Raw genomic sequence first — 17,985 nt, 5'->3', positions numbered from 1 at the left:
TTAACAAACTGGAGATCCTCTGATCATCTTTGCTCATCAAAGACTCTTTGTTTTTGTACCAAACCATGATTACAATCACCTGTTGGCATCACCTGTTTAAAATCGCATCATTATTTTGTTTTTTCACCTCATTACTAGCCCTAAATTGCCCCTGTCCCAACTTTTTTTGGAATGTGTTGCAGACCTGAAATGCAGGAATGAATATTTATCAACAAATGAAATGAAGTTGACCAGACAAAACATGAAATATCTCAGGTTCATACTGTCTGCAATCAAATAAAAGTCAAAGTAAATGTAAGGAAAATTTTTAGTTTAACATTTAAAGTCCCAACTTTTTTTCTGATTTGGTGTTGTACATATGCTGTATGCAGTCCTGTAAAAAGAATGATCATTTTGGACTCCACCACACCTACTATCTATTCTTACATTTAGCCAGCCAGTTTGTTTAAGAATGCAGTTGAAATTGAAGTAGGAGTGATATGATGGCACAGCTGGTAGAGTTTGTGTCACACACACCAATATAAGGTCTGGAGACCTGGTTTCCATTTACACTTCCAGTCACTGTCTCTGAAGAGTTGGCATGTCGTCTGAGTCTTTATGGGTTTTCCTGGGTACTCCATTTTTCTCCCACCTCCCAAAAATCATGCAGTAAAGGGACTGGCTAATCCCCAATGTTCTCCTGTTGTCAAGGTGGTAATGTGTGTGCCCTGTTAGGTTGGCAAGGTGTGTTTCTGTCTAGTGCCAAGAGTTTCCTGGTGGCACCCGCCCACCCACCATGAAAATAATGAAGTTATTAAAAAAAATAAGTACAACTTCAAGTGCAGAACAATAATATTTTATGTTATAATGGACACTGAGCCAATTATACCTGATGTTATTTAGTACAGTGATACCTTAGAACTCAATGTCATTTGGTTCTGGGAGTGGCACTGAGTTTTAAGATATTTTTTCCCCATATGTATGGGAAACCTGTTAATGTGTTCCATGGTCCCCTGGAACTGCATATATTTCATTATCAACATACCAAATTTTTTGCTTCTAACTAATTTTGATCTGGAGTTATTAAAGTTGGAGTAAAAAAAAGTCCATGTTGGTCTCCAAAGCTTTCCAACACAAAAGAAAAAAAAAATATGTAAGATAAATATTTGTACTTAATAGTGTCATTATTTAATACATTTGTGCCTTTTTTGCTCTAACGCTCTGTCAGACTTTGTCCATACACATGAAATGTACCCCTCCCCCATTTCTTCACATCAGTCTGTGCCAAGTCAGAAACAACTCTTTTTAAACAAAGTATTCACTGGAATCGAATCAGGGAGCTGTGCTTTTATCTGTGGTAAAGATTCATTTGTTTTGTTCTATTTCATTAAGGTGTTGTGAGTAAACAACTCCATGAATCAGTGCGCATTTGATTCAGAGATTTACTCGTGGTTCAGGCCTTGAAAAACAGCTGTATAAACCAATCAGAGCTTCTGAATTCAGATTTTGGGTGAAACTTTAGTTGTTCCTGTAATCCAAAGCAATATATGCTATTTTTTCAGGATTTCTCCAATGTGTGTTATTTAGGTGAGCTGCCAATAAAAAAACTCTCTCTTTATTGGTTGTGGAGGTATAAGTAACAGCTTAGTTAACTAATTACCAGTTTTTACTGCGAAAGCCGAAAGAAAAAATGATCTAAGATGGTTTTCGTTAGTTGGGTGGACAAACACAGTTGGAAATGGATTTATATATTCTGGAAATATTCTGGAAACATACAAGATGAAAACAAAAACAAGTGGATTATATCCCTAATGGAACAACACACGGGTATAAATTTGGTCTTAATTTAAAAAAGAGAAGTTCAGGTAAGCAGCGGTTATGATTTTATGCTGCTGTGTGGTTGATCTGGGTCGTGGTGCTGTTGTTGACCGTGCCCTTTCATTTTGCAATGATAGCAAACCATTATTAAATATTGAACTTTTTCGGGATTTCTTTATGCTCATTTGTTTGAAGTAAAATGGACAGCATTAATGTGAACAAAGCGACAGTTGCACACACTTTAAGTATAAGGTAAAAGTCGAGTTTAAAAGTACAAATTTCTTGAGTTTCAAAGATTTCGAGTTTAGGGGACGTCGAGTTACAAGGTACCACTGTATTTGGAACATATTTTGCCAATTTAATTAAATAAGCTCTGCCAATCTAACCAGTTTGCAGAGGAAAACAGCTGTTCATTCTTTGTAAATTATTCCTTACCAGTGTTTAAAATTCTTGATGGTGCCATTGCCTATCGGCATGTTCTGGTGCCAAACAACATAATTGGCCTGTAGTTTATTGCCATCTTGCCATTGCAACTACAGCTCCTACTGTCTGCTCGAGGTGCCATAGTGCACAGGGTAAATGAGTATATCCAAATTAAGACAAGCACTGTCTGTAAAAAGTTTGGCATGATTTTCCTGTCTCCTAATGGGATCTCTCTATAGCCACTCTGGTTTTATTTAACCTCCCAAAACATATACAACGATGGACTGGCTGCTTGAAATCGCCCATAGGAGTAAGTGAATGCATAAATGGGATTAGCGTAATGTACCTTGCAATAGATTGGTGCCCTGTCCAGACGGTAATATCTATTTTTGCTTAAATAAATGTCTATTATGAACTTCAGAATGTAGATGTTATTGTGTGCTAAATGGCTGTTATTTTTAGGCTGTGTATATTGAACACTTTGGAGTTGTTTTTGTGGAGATTGCAGCCTTTAGATAGAGCAGTCATGTTAACAATGGAACACAGCCTATGTGAGTGACAGTTGAAGTCAAGCAAAGACCATCCCAGACTCAGTGTGGCAAAGCCTTATCTAGCCAATGACACGTCTAGCAGGTCCTTAGAGATAACAGAAATGAAAACAAGAGACTTTGGTGTTTTTTATACCAGGGTCACAGGATGAATCAGTGTTGTCTGATGCTGTCAGAAGGACCACCAGAGGACAACCTGAAGGCATTTGCTTACAGATTTACATTGTCACACACAGCATTAAATGACAAAGCGTTAACTATGTAGCAGACTGAATATTTTACATCTGAATTTTGACCTTTAGATACCCCCCAACACATGCAGTTGCTGGCTACTACTTTTAAAGCCCTACTGCACACAGAGAGTCATGTTATGCCATGTAAATCCTCCACTACCTGTGCCGGCGCTTCAACTGGACAGCAAATGCCACATTTTTGCAACAGAAATGAGGAAAAACTTTATTCAACCCTCTCTTTTTCAGACACAGCTGAGACTCCACTATCTGAGGTGGTGGCCTGATGTATTAGACCGGTGCAGAACCCAAGCACACCTTAAAATAAAAAATTTTCACTTATAGTGCATAACTATCCTGAGGTCCTGACATGCTGCTGTAAGAAAAAAGATAAAATAACCCTAATTTTCTACATAAATAGATAAAATCAGTCTCTTTCAGGTCTCAACCTGCAATTTGTGAGTCATTTGCAACATGCGTGGGACCGGCTTTAGACCACTGCTGCAACTTGTTAAAAAAATTAAGAATCACTCTTCTTATTTACAAAAAAAATAACATGGAACTTCATTTATATACTATTCATTCACTGTCTATGCTGCCTGCAACACACATATTGGGACAGAGGCATGTTTAGCTCTGTGTTTCATCACGTTTCCTATTTATGAGACATTTTAATGGTTTAGGAACTGAGGTCACTAAATGTCACAGTTTTGCAAGTGTTATTTTTCTCTATTCTTGCTTGGTACAAGACCTCAGCTGTTCAACAGTCCGTGGTAGCCATTGTCTGACTCTCCTTTTCAATGTGCAGCATACATTTTCAAAAAGATAAGATAGCCTTTTATTATCCTACAGGGAGTAATTTGCAACGTTACAGCATCTTTCAAGAATATAGACATATAAGATGTTTATGCATGTATTAAAAAATAGAAATGTAAAGATTTATAAAAGGATATATAAAAATTACAACAATAACAGTTTTAAAAACAATATGGCACTGTTTTTAAAGTTATTGCACATTAGTGTAGTACAGTGATCAAGTCAAGTCAAATTTATTTATATAGCGCTTTGTACAATAAACATTGTCTCAAAGCAATTTTACAGAATCCAGGACCAACAGACCAAAAAACCCTATTGAGCAAGCCGAGGGCAAAATGGAAGCCGAAGGATAAATAGAATTTACACAAATCATACAAACACAAAATTAAATTGAACTGAAAGTTATAACTAGCAAATAATAATAATTTGACTTCTTCATTGTTCAATCCAGTCAGTGATAAAGTCCGTTGTAAGTTCTGGACATTTTTGTGCAAACACGCCAGGAGTCCCATCCCATCTAGTAGGAGCAGCATTGCAGTCTCGACTTGCAGTCTTTAACCTCAAGAGGGTAAACAGGTTTCCATCAGAACCACCTCGGGGTAAAACAACAAAAGATGTAGTTACAATGTGAAATCGTTAAGAGTAAAATGTTAGTTTTACAGAGAGTTGCTTTAGACTCTGCCCCCCATGGCTGGATTACTGACCGGGCCAGTGGGGCCAGCGCCCAGGGGCCCCGGGGGGCCCTGGCCCAAAACATTTTGCGATGCCTATCAACATTTATGATACAATATATTTTTATTTCCGAGGGCCCTCCATTTTAAGGATCCTCTGACTATTAGGGACTTTGACCCCAGGGCCTCTTGGGGGCCCTAGCCATGCTTTTGGGGCCCCTAGCCATGCTTTTGGGCCCTAGCCATGCTTTTGGGCCCCTTATGAAAATGGATGAGGCGTTGTGGCACTGCTCTGACTTCGACTTCTGGCTATTAGGGGTCCTAGGAAAGAGGGGGGGCATATTTTTAGAGGGCCCTGGTTATGAGAGACCCAACCAGGGGGCCCTAGAGAAGAGCAGGGCATACCATTAGAGGGCCCTTGATCACGAGGGCCCCTGCTATGGGGCCCTTGACTTCCATAGAAGTCGTTTACCATGGCTCCTTGACTTTCTAGGGACCTACAAATTGCCAGGCAAGCTACCATATTTCATAACAGACGTTTTGTTGCAAATATGCGATTCAGGCCCTTACTTAATGTTTCTGAATTTGTATTTCTGAATTTAAGACAAGCAATTTCAAGCAGTTTGAATGCATACACACACTTAACTGAGCTATTTGATGTTCTTTTCATGCCTGACAATATGTCCAACAGTGAGCTCACTTTAAAGGCTAACTCACTCGCTGCAGCATATCCTTCAGATCTGAACATGAGCCTGGCAGATGAATTGATACAATACAAATCATTCATAACAGAAAAAGAAAAATGTCCTAGTAAAATGCTCAAAACCATGATAAATTTGAATTTACAGTCAACCTTTCCAAATGTCTACATAGCACTTAGACTTTTTTTGACTGTGCCTATCACAAATTGTGAAGGGGAGCGTTCATTCTCCAAACTGGCTCGTATTAAGAATGAACTCAGGATTAGGATGCGCCAAAACCGCCTGAACTCACTGTCACTTCTGGCCATTGAATCAGATTTGGTCAGACAGCTTAATTTTGATGAATTAGTGGATGACTTTGCAAGAAAGAAGAGTAGAAAGAAACTTATATAAAATAGATTCTTGTGTTAGGGTTAGTTATTGACAGGTTGTTTAATGTATTAATTTATTTATGTTTTTGGAGGGGGTGGGCGCACGGGGTGGGGGTGGGGGGGGGGGGGGGGGGGGAGGATGGGGTTTGTGTGGCTCTGGGCAACTCTTTGCCCAGGGGCCCAGACTATCCTTAATCCGTCCTTGCTGCCCCCCCTAATTATTACAGCATAACTAAAAGGGAGAGCGAGCAGGTAACAAGATCATAAACCCCCAAACTCTGCGCCAGTGGGGGAAATAAGTATTTGATCCCCTGCTGATTTTGTAAGTTTACCCCCTTACAAAGACTTGAACAGTCTATAATTTTTATGGAAGGTTTATTTTAACAGAGAGAGACAGAATATCAACAAAAAATCCAGTAGTCCTGTCCCTGTATAAAAGACTCCTGTCACAGAATCAGTTTCTTCCGTTCAAATCTCTCGACCACCATGGGCAAGACCAAAGAGCTATCAAAGGACGTCAGGGACAAGATTGTAGACCTGCACAAGGCTGGAATGGGCTACAAGACCATCAGCAAGAAGCTTGGTGAGAAAGAGACCACTGTTGGTACGATAATTCGAAAATGGAAGAAATACAAGATCACAGTCAGTCACCCTCACTCTGGAGCTCCATGCAAGATCTCACCTGGTGGGGTAAGAATGATTCTGAGAAAGGTGAAGTCAGTCCAGAATTACACGGGAGGAGCTTGTCAATGATCTCAAGGGAGCTGGGAGCAGAGAAATGCTGGATGTGACCCCAAGAACACCATCCCCACTGGGCATTTCTTTGCCTCCAAACACGGCAAGTGGAGTTGATGCCAAAGAGCTCAATTTTGGTCTCATCTGACCATATCACATTCTCCCAAGCTTTCTCTGAATCATTCAGGTGTTCATTGGCAAACTTCAGACGGGCCTGTACATGAGCCTTCTTGAGCAAAGGGACTTTGCGGGCACTGCAGGATCTCAATCCATTACGGCGAAGTGTGTTACTAATGGTTTTCTTGGTGACTGTGCTCCCAGCTCCCTTGAGATCATTGAAAAGCTCCTCCCGTGTAATTCTGGACTGACCTCACCTTTCTCAGAATCATTCTTACCCCAGCAGGTGAGATCTTGCATGGAGCTCCAGAGTGAGGGTGATTGACTGTGATCTTGTATTTCTTCCATTTTCGAATTATCGCACCAACAGTGGTCTCTTTCTCACCAAGCTTCTTGCTGATGGTCTTGTAGCCCATTCCAGCCTTGTGCAGATCTACAATCTTGTCCCTGACGTCCTTTGATAGCTCTTTGGTCTTGCCCATGGTGGTCGAGAGATTTGAACGGAAGAAACTGATTCTGTGACAGGAGTCTTTTATACAGGGACAGGACTAATTTGTGTGCCTCATGGGCACATAACCGGTCTGTGGGGGTCAGAATTCTTGCTGGTTGGTAGGGGATCAAATACTTATTTCCCTTATTTTTTGTTGATATTTTGTCTCTCTCTGTTAAAATAAACCTTCCATAAAAATTATAGACTGTTCAAGTCTTTGTAAGGGGGTAAACTTACAAAATCAGCAGGGGATCAAATACTTATTTCCCCCATATATATATATAAAAATATATAAAATATATACAGTGGGGCCAAAAAGTATTTAGTCAGCCACTGATTGTGCAGGTTCTCCTACTTAGAAAGATGAGAGAGGTCTGTAATTTTCATCATCATGTACACTTCAACTATGAGAGACAAAATGAGAAAAAAAAATCCAGGAAATCACATTGCAGGATTTTTAAAGAATTTATTTGTAAATTATGGTGGAAAATAAGTATTTGGTCAATAACAAAAGTTCAACTCAATACTTTGTAACATAACCTTTGTTGGTAATGTCAGAGGTCAAACGTTTCCTGTAAGTCTTCACCAGGTTTGCACACACTGTAGCTGGTATTTTGGCCCATTCCTCCATGCAGATCTCCTCTAGAGCAGTGATGTTTTGTGGCTGTCGCTGGGCAACACGGACTCCACAAATTTTCTATGAGGTTGAGGTCTGGAGACTGGCTAGGCCACTCCAGGACCTTGAAATGCTTTTTACGGAGCCACTCCTTCGTTGCCCGAGCGGTGTGTTTGGGATCATTGTCATGCTGGAAGACCCAGCCACGTTCCATCTTCAATGCTCTCACTGATGGAAGGAGGTTTTGGCTTAAAATCTCACGATACATGGCCCCGTTCATTCTTCCCTTAACACGGATCAGTCGTCCTGTCCCCTTTGCAGAAAAAGAGCCCCAAAGCATGATGTTTCCACCCCCATGCTTCACAGTAGGTATGGTGTTCTTGGGTTCTTCTTCTTCCTCCAAACACGACGAGTTGAGTTTTTACCAAAAAGTTCCATTTTGGTTTCATCTGACCACATGATATTCTCCCAATTCTCTTCTGGATCATCCATATGCTCTCTGGCAAACTTCAGACGGTCCTTGACATGTACTGGCTTAAGCAGGGGGACACGCCTGGCACTGCAGGATTTGAGTCCTTCTCGGCGTAGTGTGTTACTGATGGTAGCCTTTGTACTTTGGTCCCAGCTCTCTGCAGGTCATTCATCAGGTCCCTCCGTGTAGTTCTGGGATTTTTACTCACCGTTCTCATGATCATTTTGACCCCACGGGATGATATCTTGACCTTAAGGGAGATTATCAATGGTCTTGTATGTCTTCCATTTTCTTACAATTGCTCCCACAGTTGATTTATTCACACCAACCTGCTTGCCTATTGTAGATTCACTCTTCCCAGCCTGGTGCAGGTCTACAATTTTCTTCCTGGTGTCCTTCGACAGCTCTTTGGTCTTGGCCATGGTTGAGTTTGGAGTCTGACTGTTTGAGGCTGTGGACAGGTGTCTTTTATACAGATAACGAGGTCAAACAGGTGCCATTAATACAGGTAACGAGTGGAGGACAGAAGAGCTGCTTAAAGAAGAAGTTACAGGTCTGTGAGAGCCAGAAATCTTGCTTGTTTGTGGGTGACCAAATACTTATTTTCCACCATAATTTACAAATAAATTCTTTAAAAATCCTACAATGTGATTTCCTGGATTTTTTTTTCTCATTTTGTCTCTCATAGTTGAAGTGTGCCTATGATGAAAATTACAGATCTCTCTCATCTTTCTAAGTAGGAGAACTTGCACAATCAGTGGCTGACTAAATACTTTTTGACCCCACTGTATATATATATATATATTTTTTTATAATCAAAAGCCTGAGTAAATAAATATGTTTTAAATCTAGACTTGAACAGTGTCTGAGTCCCGGACAGAGGCAGGAAGATTATTCCAGAGTTGTGGAGCTTTGTAAGAAAATGCTCTTCCACCAGCCGTGATCTTTTTAATTCTAGGAACTATAAGTAACCCTGCATCTTGTGAACGAAGTGAACGTGCTGGGTTGTAGTGATTAATAAGTTCACTCAGATACTGTGGAGCCAGACCATGTAGCGCTTTATAAGTTAGTAAAAGTATTTCGTAATTAATGCAGAATTTAATTGGCAGCCAGTGTAGAGATGATAGAACAGGACTAATATGATCAAATTTTCTAGTTCTAGTTAGCACTCGAGCTGCTGCATTTTGAACCAACTGGAGTTTGTTTATGGATCTACCAGAGCATCCAGTAAGAAGAGCATTACAATAATCTAACCGAAAAGTTATAAATGCATGGATCAGTTTTTCAGCGTCATTAACAGATAGTATATTTCTAATTTTAGAGATATTATGCAAATGAAAGAAATCAACTCTAGTAATATTATTAACGAGTGTATCAAAGGAGAGATCTGAATCTATTGTGTCACCCAAGTTTTTTACATCTTAGCTGGGAATAACAGAGAAAGTGTTTAGGTTTAGCACCAGGTTAGACAACTTGTCTCTCGCAGCCTTAGATCCAACAAGTAATACCTCTGTTTTATCTGAATTAGGTAAAAGAAAGTTACATGACATCCAGTTTTTTATGTTGTTTATGTATCTGCTGCTAAGCTATACACATTGGAAAAGGTATTGCACATTAGTGTAGTAGATTATCACTGTGTTGTACATAGTTGGAGCAGGTTCATTCTAAATGAGTGCAAATAAAACCATATAATTATTGTGATGGTGATTGTCTATGCTTGGGGCTGTGCTGTTTATAAAGTCTGACAGCAGTAGGAAGAAAGGAGCTACGATATCTCTACTTTGAGTAAAGCAGGTGGAGAAGCCTGTCGCTGAAGAAGCTGCCCAGTGTTGCCACTGTCCCATAGAGTGGGTAAGAGGTATTCTCCATTAAGGATGACAGCTTGGCCATCATACTTCTTTCCCCAAATGCCTCCATTGAGTTCAGGGTACAGCTCAGGACAGAACTCGTCCTCCTGATTAGTTTATCTAGTTTCTTCCTGTCTGCTGTTGTAATGCCACTACCCCAGGAGACTCCATAGAAAATGGCTGATGCTACCACTGAGTCGTAGAAAGAATTGAGAAGGGCCCCATATATTCCAAAAGACTGGAGCCTACTCAACAAATGAAGTCTGCTTTGGCCTTTCTTGTACAGTGCCTGTGTATTGTCAGACCAGTTCAGTTTATCGTTTAGATGAACACCCAGGTACCTATAGGTGTTGACAATCTCAATGTTTCATCCCTGGATGTTCACTGGTTTCAACAAGCTCTTTTGTCTTACTGGTGTAGGAGACACAATAGGGGACAGATCTGACCTGAATTACTAATAATAAATAAATGTATTATTAAGAACTAGTCTTTAAATGTTTGGTGTTACTTTACTATTTCATGTTTTTATAATGGTACATTGTTGTAGGTTGGAATTATACTCCAGCCCATAATAAACACTATTTTGTTAAAAAAAAAAGAAAGTGTCTTTTTAATAATAAGTGTTTAAGCTTAGTGTACTGTGTTCAGTACAGTAAAACATCGGGTTAGACTGGGCTGTAGACCTGTATGGCTGTATTTGACATCCCTGCATTAGATAGTTCAAGTGAGCCTTGAAGGTTTGCTTCCTTTTGTCTTCCTTCTTTTTATGACTTGTGTGTGTCTCTGCTGCTGAGCTGTGGTTAATGAACTGTAATGACTTTGTTTGGCAAGGTGGGTGTAAGCAAGCTATAGTAGCATTTTGGGCCCAACAGGGAAGCTGGAGAACTGAAGTGCTATAGATGGGTTAGCTAAAATAGACGATCATGCTAAAATGTTACAGATCAGACAAAGCTGATTTCAGAAAGTTGCTGATTTTAGAATTTCACTTCAAAGTGCCCCTGAAATGATTCAGAGTTTTTTTTTCCAGACTTTTAAACAACCTACCTCTGATAAAATAATGTATAGCCAAATGTACTGTAGGTGCACACCATTGGGAGTACCAGAATAGCCACGCCCACTTTCACTAACTCAGCAAGCCTACACTGTTCACTACACAATAAATCCCCACAAATAAAAAAGTACAATTACAGAAGGATATACATTCAAGAATTGATGCAGTAAAGTCCTCAGTGATATACACTGATCAGCCATAGCATTAAAACCACCTCCTTGTTTCTACACTCACTGTCCATTTTATCAGCTCCACTTACCATGTAGAAGCACTTTGTAGTTCTACAATTACTGACTGTAGTCCATCTATTTCTCTACATACTTCTTTAGCCTGCTTTCACCCTGTTCTTCAATGGTCAGGACCACCACAGAGCAGTATTATTTGGGTGGTGGATGATTCTCAGCACTGCAGTGACAATGTCATGGTGGTGGTGTGTTAGTGTGTGTTGTGCTGGTATGAGTGGATCAGACACAGCAGCGCTGATGGAGGTTTTAAATACTGTGTCCACTCACTGTCCACTCTATTAGACACTCCTACCTAGTTGGTCCACCTAGTAGATGTAAAGTCAAAGACAATCGCTCATCTATTGCTGCTGTTTAAGTTGGTCATCTAGACCTTCATCAGTGGTCGCAGGACGCCGCCCATGGGGCGCTGTTGGCTGGATATTTTTGGTTGGTGGACTATTCTCAGTCCAGCAGGGACAGTGAGGTGTTTAAAAACTCCAGCAGCGCTGCTGTGTCTTATCCACTCATACCAGCACAACACACACTAACACACCACCACCATGTCAGTGTCACTGCAGTGCTGAGAATGACCCACCACCTAAATAATACCTACTGTGTAGTGGTCCTGTGGGGGTCATGACCATCGAAGAACAGCATGAAAGGGGGCTAACAAAGCATGCAGAGAAACAGATGGACTACAGTCAGTAAGTGTAGAACTACAAAGTGCTTCTATATGGTAAGTGGAGCTGATAAAATGGACAACGTGTGTAGAAACAAGGAGGTGGTTTTAATGTTATGGCTGATTGGTGTATACAGCTGGATTAATAACAGGCGTAACTGAACTAATAAGCATAAGATGCAGAGTTTAAATAGCACCAAGAACAGTGTAGCATTGGTTTGAATTATGTGATAGTAAAAGGGTGAAAAACAACAGAGATACATGGAGACCAAACCATAGAAAATTAGATGAGCCGAACGAGTCAAATGGCTCACCAGCTCAGGAAAAGACAAGTTTTGTCACCCTAAATAAGTATGAGCAGCTTGAGCTATCATGAAATCAAAAACATTAGTCTATAATCATCAGTATGATGTTGATGGATAGTGACTGGACTTGTAAAGGGATGATGCACATATTTTATGTACAACTTGACAGAAACCGTATTATGCTGATAAATTACAGTTATCTACTGTCATTGGTTAACCAACAACATTACCGTTAATTTACATGTGAGGTATGATTATTTAAAAGTATTTTACAATTATTCTAAAATACAGTCAGATACTGTTGTACGTCCTTTACAGCAGTTTATTTCTGTCAGTGGCACTTGCTATGTCGATAAATGGCATACTTTTCTCATTTAAACAACATACTTTTCTTGTTAAAATTGCATAATATTCTTGTCATAATAAACTTAACATAATATACTTTCCCATTTTCACAACATACTGAAGGGTTTATTTTTTTAATCTGCTTGGCAGCAATACACCACCGTACTTTAAAACAGTATCATATAGTAAAGTAAAATATAGTACTTCTCAAAAAATATTTTTTCAATCTAGTTTTTAATCTACTTTCCAATCTAGAAATTTCCAATCACAGAGTTGTATTTTTCCTCCTCTGCTGCAGACCCTTACCGATTAAGGCTGCGTCTTACACATGCCCCCTCTGACACCTGTGCAGTTGCCAACTGCTTCCTTTTATCTGCCAGTGACAGGTTCACACAGAGAGAGTCATGCACTCCCCTTCATTCTTCACCATCTGTGATCAAGCAACTTCAAGCAGCCAGCAGAGTCCGCAATTGCAGCACTAATGAGGAATTAGTTTGATCAACCTTGGTGACAGACATAGCTACTAATAGTGTCTGTGAGGGCGCAGGGCACGTTGATAGCACAGCTGAGATTCTGACTCGGTGGTGGGCTAACGTATTATAAGTGTCAAAAAGTTGCACCAGAGCACATACATGCAAACAATCAAACATTAAACCTGTGGCAAGCAGAGATGTACACTATTTACTCTGTGAATATGTTCTGTTTTGGGTGGGTGCCCACATGTTAGTGACCTTGAATCAGGACCACTCAGTAAGGTCCTAGCTCTTTTGGAATTCCCTATGATATAAAATTTCCTGTATAACTAATGTGTATGCTTGAGATTCATGCTCTACAGCATTGTCTGAAATCAAACCTGTCTGTATTTGTTTGCTAAACAAAGGCCAGTTACATCTTCACAAGGTTTTTGGTGTTCGATAACTTTGTCCCATAAATAAATAACAAAATGTGTTTATTTTATTTACATCCCCTTGATTAAATCATGCTTGATGATATGAATTTGTTCCGTGTGCTTTGTCTTTTGTCTTTGTCAGTCTGTCTCCTGATTATATCTACTGATGTGTGACCAGTGCTGACTACGTGTTTCCGAATTCTCACTGCAGTGAAGCAAAACCAAAGCTAACATTATCCTGTCTAATGTAGTGTGTCCTCCACTTTACCTGCACTTAAAGCTAATGTTGCACATCTTCAGATGTAACAGACCAGGGCTAAAATTACAGCTTATCTTCCCCCAGCCCTTCAAGCAACCTCTAATTATGCACATACCAAACTCCTTCAGCTTTAAACAAATTGTTAAAGATTTAATTCAGAAATCTAGATCTGAAATGAACATAACTGTACTTTATGTATGAATGTAACTGTACTTTAACCTGAATACAATTTTTGCTGATCTACCCACATGTGTGTATAAACTCTACAAACCTAATAACCAATGTTTTCCCATGACCCTGAATGTGTTCTCCATTTTTTGACATTTCTGTCTCCAACCGGTTAAGCATACCAGTTTTGGTAATGCAGTAGATACTTTGGGTGCCGCACAGCAAAATTAATTCTATGGAGCTGGATTTAAACCTCATTTTTTTCAAATTTGGTTGGCAGATGATTAATGTGCTCACTGATCTTAACTGAAGTCACTTGCGCTTTTTGAGTATTCATTTGCTTAGGGTGGAAGTGTTTTTTCACAAGTAATGTTATTCAGGGAACCCTGTCGATGTAGCTGCACTTTTTAGCTGTCACGAAAGAACCATCCTGAAAGAGTGAGCTGCCCCAGAGGGGGCATGAAGCCCCCCCCCTACATTATGACACCACATTAAATGCAATCTGTGCCAGATCATGGTGTGGTAGTCCTGCTCATATTTTTGCCATCTCATTTAAGGATTTCTCATATTTCCTCTTTTGTAAAAACTGGGTTGCCGCAGACAGCCAGGGTAGCCTGTCATAGTTTGTCAAGTTCTCAATTCTTTGCTCCTCCTTTTTATCCTGTTTTTCTGTTGCTGGCTGTGGATGTTTTTGTGTGTTTCATTCGTTACTTTGTTTCTGTTATGTTGTCCACCACATTTCCACTGACGAGGCATAACATTATGGCCACTGACAGGTGAACTGATTATCTCTTCATCACAGCACCTGTTACTAGGTGGGATATATTAGGCAGCAAGTGAACATTTTATCCTCAAAGTTGATGTTAGAAGCAGGAAAAATGGGCAAGCGTAAGGATTTGAGCGAGTTTGACAAGGGCCAAATTGTGATGTTTGACAGGGGCCAGTGATAGCTCAGTGGTTAAGGTACTGGACTAGTAAACAGAAGGTTGCCAGTTCAAGCCCCGCCACCACCAAGTTGCCACTGTTGGGTCCCTGAGCAAGGCCCTTAACACTCAATTGCTCATCGTGTTCCGCTCACTGTGTAAGTCGCTTTGGATAAAAGCGTCTGCTAAATGCTGAAAATGTAAATGTGTGCGGGTGTTCAGACCGGGTGTTCCCGGTCTGCAGTGGTCAGTATCTATCAAAAGTGGTCCAAGGAAGGACCATGGGCATGGGCAGCATAGGCTCATTGATGCATGTGTGGAGTGAAGTCTGGCCTGTGTGGTCCGATCCAACAGACGAGCTACTGTAGCTCGAATCGTAGACCAGTCAGGGTGCCCATGCTGACCCGTCCACCGTTGAAAGCACCAACAATGGGCACGTGAGCATCAGAACTGGACCACGGAACAATGGAAGAAGGTGGCCTGGTCTGATGAATCACATTTTCTTTTACATCACGTGGATGGCTGAGTGTGTTTGCGTCGCTTACCTGGGGAACACATGGCACCAGGATGCACTATGGGAAGAAGGCAAGTTGGCAGAGGCAGTGTGATGCTTTGGGCAATGTTCTGCTGGGAAACCTTGGGTTCTGCTATCCATGTGGATGTTACTTTGTTTACAAACCACCTACCTAAGCATTGTTGCAGATCATGTACACCCTTTCATGGTATTCCCTGATGGCTTTGGCCTCTTTCAGCAGAATAATGCACCCTGCCACAAAGCAAAAATGCTTCAGGAATGGTTTGAGAAGCACAACAACAAGTTTGAGGTGTTGACTTGGCCTCCGAATTCCCCAGATCTCAATCCAATCGAGCACCTGTGGGATGTGCTGGACAAACAAGTTTGATCCATGGAGGCCCCACCTCACAACTTACAGGAGTTAAATGATCTGCTGCTAACATCTCGGTGCTAGATAGCACATCATACCTTCAGGGGTCTAGTGGAGTCCATGCCTCAATGGGTCAGGGCTGTTTTGTCAGCAAATGGGGAACCAACACAATATTAAGAAGGTGGTCATAATGTTATGCCTGATCTGTGTATTTGTGCTTATTCCCTTTTTCTTTGTGGCTTCCACCTTGGTCAAGCATCATGCATTTGTGTTCATTTTCGATTCTTACATGGGCAGGGCTTCACATTGTGCTCCAGTGGCCATTTTCTGGTATCCTGGTCAGTGTCAGCATGCAAAAGAACACTGGACATAAAGCAAAAACACAGTGTGCCAGTGCACAATGGCACACTTATTCATGTATATTAGTCCATACCTTTCAGGGTAGCCAATATATCTTCTTGGCATGTATTTGTCTCTTCAGCGTGTATTTAGAGTAGCCAGCACACCTACTGGTGTGTATTTGGGAGGATGCAGAATCAATGCTGACATGGATAAAACATGTCAAACATTACACAAACAGTAACTAGTGGTGTGAATGTTGACAAATGAAAGGACAACCTAAATTAATGGGTGGAGGAATGTATTGAGTACAGATGCTCATGGACAGGTGTACTGAATTATACAATTACCCAGTTAATACCTTACCATGCTGTCTAGCATATATGAAAATGCTAAGCCCAGTTAACTTTTTGATTAATATTGTGAGACAACAAAAATCTGGTACTGGTAGAAGAGATAAAAACAAATCTAATCAGATGGGTCATATTCTTTATTGAGCGAGTATATGTGTTGTTACACCAAGAGAACTGTACAGGGTTAAATGCTTTACCTTTACAGCAAGAGAGTCAGATGTCTCAATGATGTGGGTTGCCGTGTTGCTGGTCCTTTGTAAAAACTACAGTGATGTGCTGACAGATAACCCAATCAGTATGAAAAACATTTCCATTTGATAGGATTATTACTATCAGGTTGACAAGCCCTCAACAATGTTGTATGATGAGTCACTAAAATGTGTATTTAATGTAAAAAATGTGCTCTAAAAAGTGTTTTCCCATTTCCTGATGTATTCTATTCAGTATAGTTTGTGACATTTAAATGGTTCTTTATCACTCATATTGTTCATGTTGCTATGGAGGAGTTTTGGTCCACTCTCCTTTGCAAAATTGTTCTAATTTGGCTGCGTTGGAGGGTTGTCAAGCATAAACTGCCCATTAAAGGTCCTGCAACAGCATCTTAAAGAGATTCTAGTCAGCACTTGCCCATGCCAAAGCCTTAATTTTGTTTCTTTTGAGTCATTTGCTTGAACTTGCTTGTGTACTTTGGATCGTTGTCCTGCTGCATAACCTTACTGTGCTTTCGCTTTAGGTCATAAACTTTACATGTGAGTATTTTTAGCTAAAGGGGCAATTAAGATTCAATAGATTCAAGAGAATCAAGAGAGACAAGTGTGGTGTTGGCCAGTACACAGTACATGTCAAGTGGGAAAAAAACATAGGGCTAGGTAGGGCCAAAAGCAGTTTTCTCTAATAAATTAAATTATAATTTTAAAATGGCATTTTTAGTTTTAAAAGTAGTATTTAATGTTAAAAGTAGCCTTGATGAACTGAAACATCTAAATCTGACAAATCTTGAAAAAAGAAGAAATTGGTTAGGTGGCAAATACTCTTTTACAGCACTGTAAATCATATGCCATCGCCTCGCAATAACCAGCTCACACACTAGACAATGCTTTTTCTCACTATAGTCAAAACCAACTGAAGGAATCCCTTCTGGAAGAATAGTTTTCTATACTTCCACTAGAGTTCCAGTGACCAAGATATTTTATGTTGCCTTTTCAGTTTTATTAGGCCACCTGTCTGTATCTGTGCATGATTCTTTTGCATGTGTTACAGCTGTATGATAAAAACAAAACCTTCCAACCAGAACTGGGCCTTTGTCTGAGTTGCAGAATGTAACATGGGTTGCTCACACCAGCTTTTATCCCCAGCAGAACAAAACAAAAGTCCTGCAAGCATCTCTAATTACAGGACTGTGCTGTTTGAACCCTCTTATACACAATACTAAATAATGTTTGTGCCACATGTGATTACCAGGGACGTAGAGCTAATCATATATTTAGAGAGGCTCAATTGTAGGTATAAGGGATAAGAGATGGCGCAAGCAGCAGTCATTTTTCTGCTGTATAATTTATATACTTACAGGTAATAAGATTTTGAAAATGATTTCTTGTCTAGACTGCCATATACCGTCTGGATAGCAGCATGCACGTGAACTAATACTGAGTGAGCTGATACTGGACATTCCATTCCAAAAACATAGGCATTAATATACAGTAGTGCTAGCTCCTCCCTCTTTGCAGCTATA

This window comes from Trichomycterus rosablanca, chromosome 17, assembly GCF_030014385.1.
Source record: "Trichomycterus rosablanca isolate fTriRos1 chromosome 17, fTriRos1.hap1, whole genome shotgun sequence".
Taxonomy (NCBI): Eukaryota; Metazoa; Chordata; class Actinopteri; order Siluriformes; family Trichomycteridae; genus Trichomycterus; species Trichomycterus rosablanca.
The sequence above is the reverse complement of the archived record's forward strand: the minus strand, read 5'-3'. Positions refer to the sequence as shown.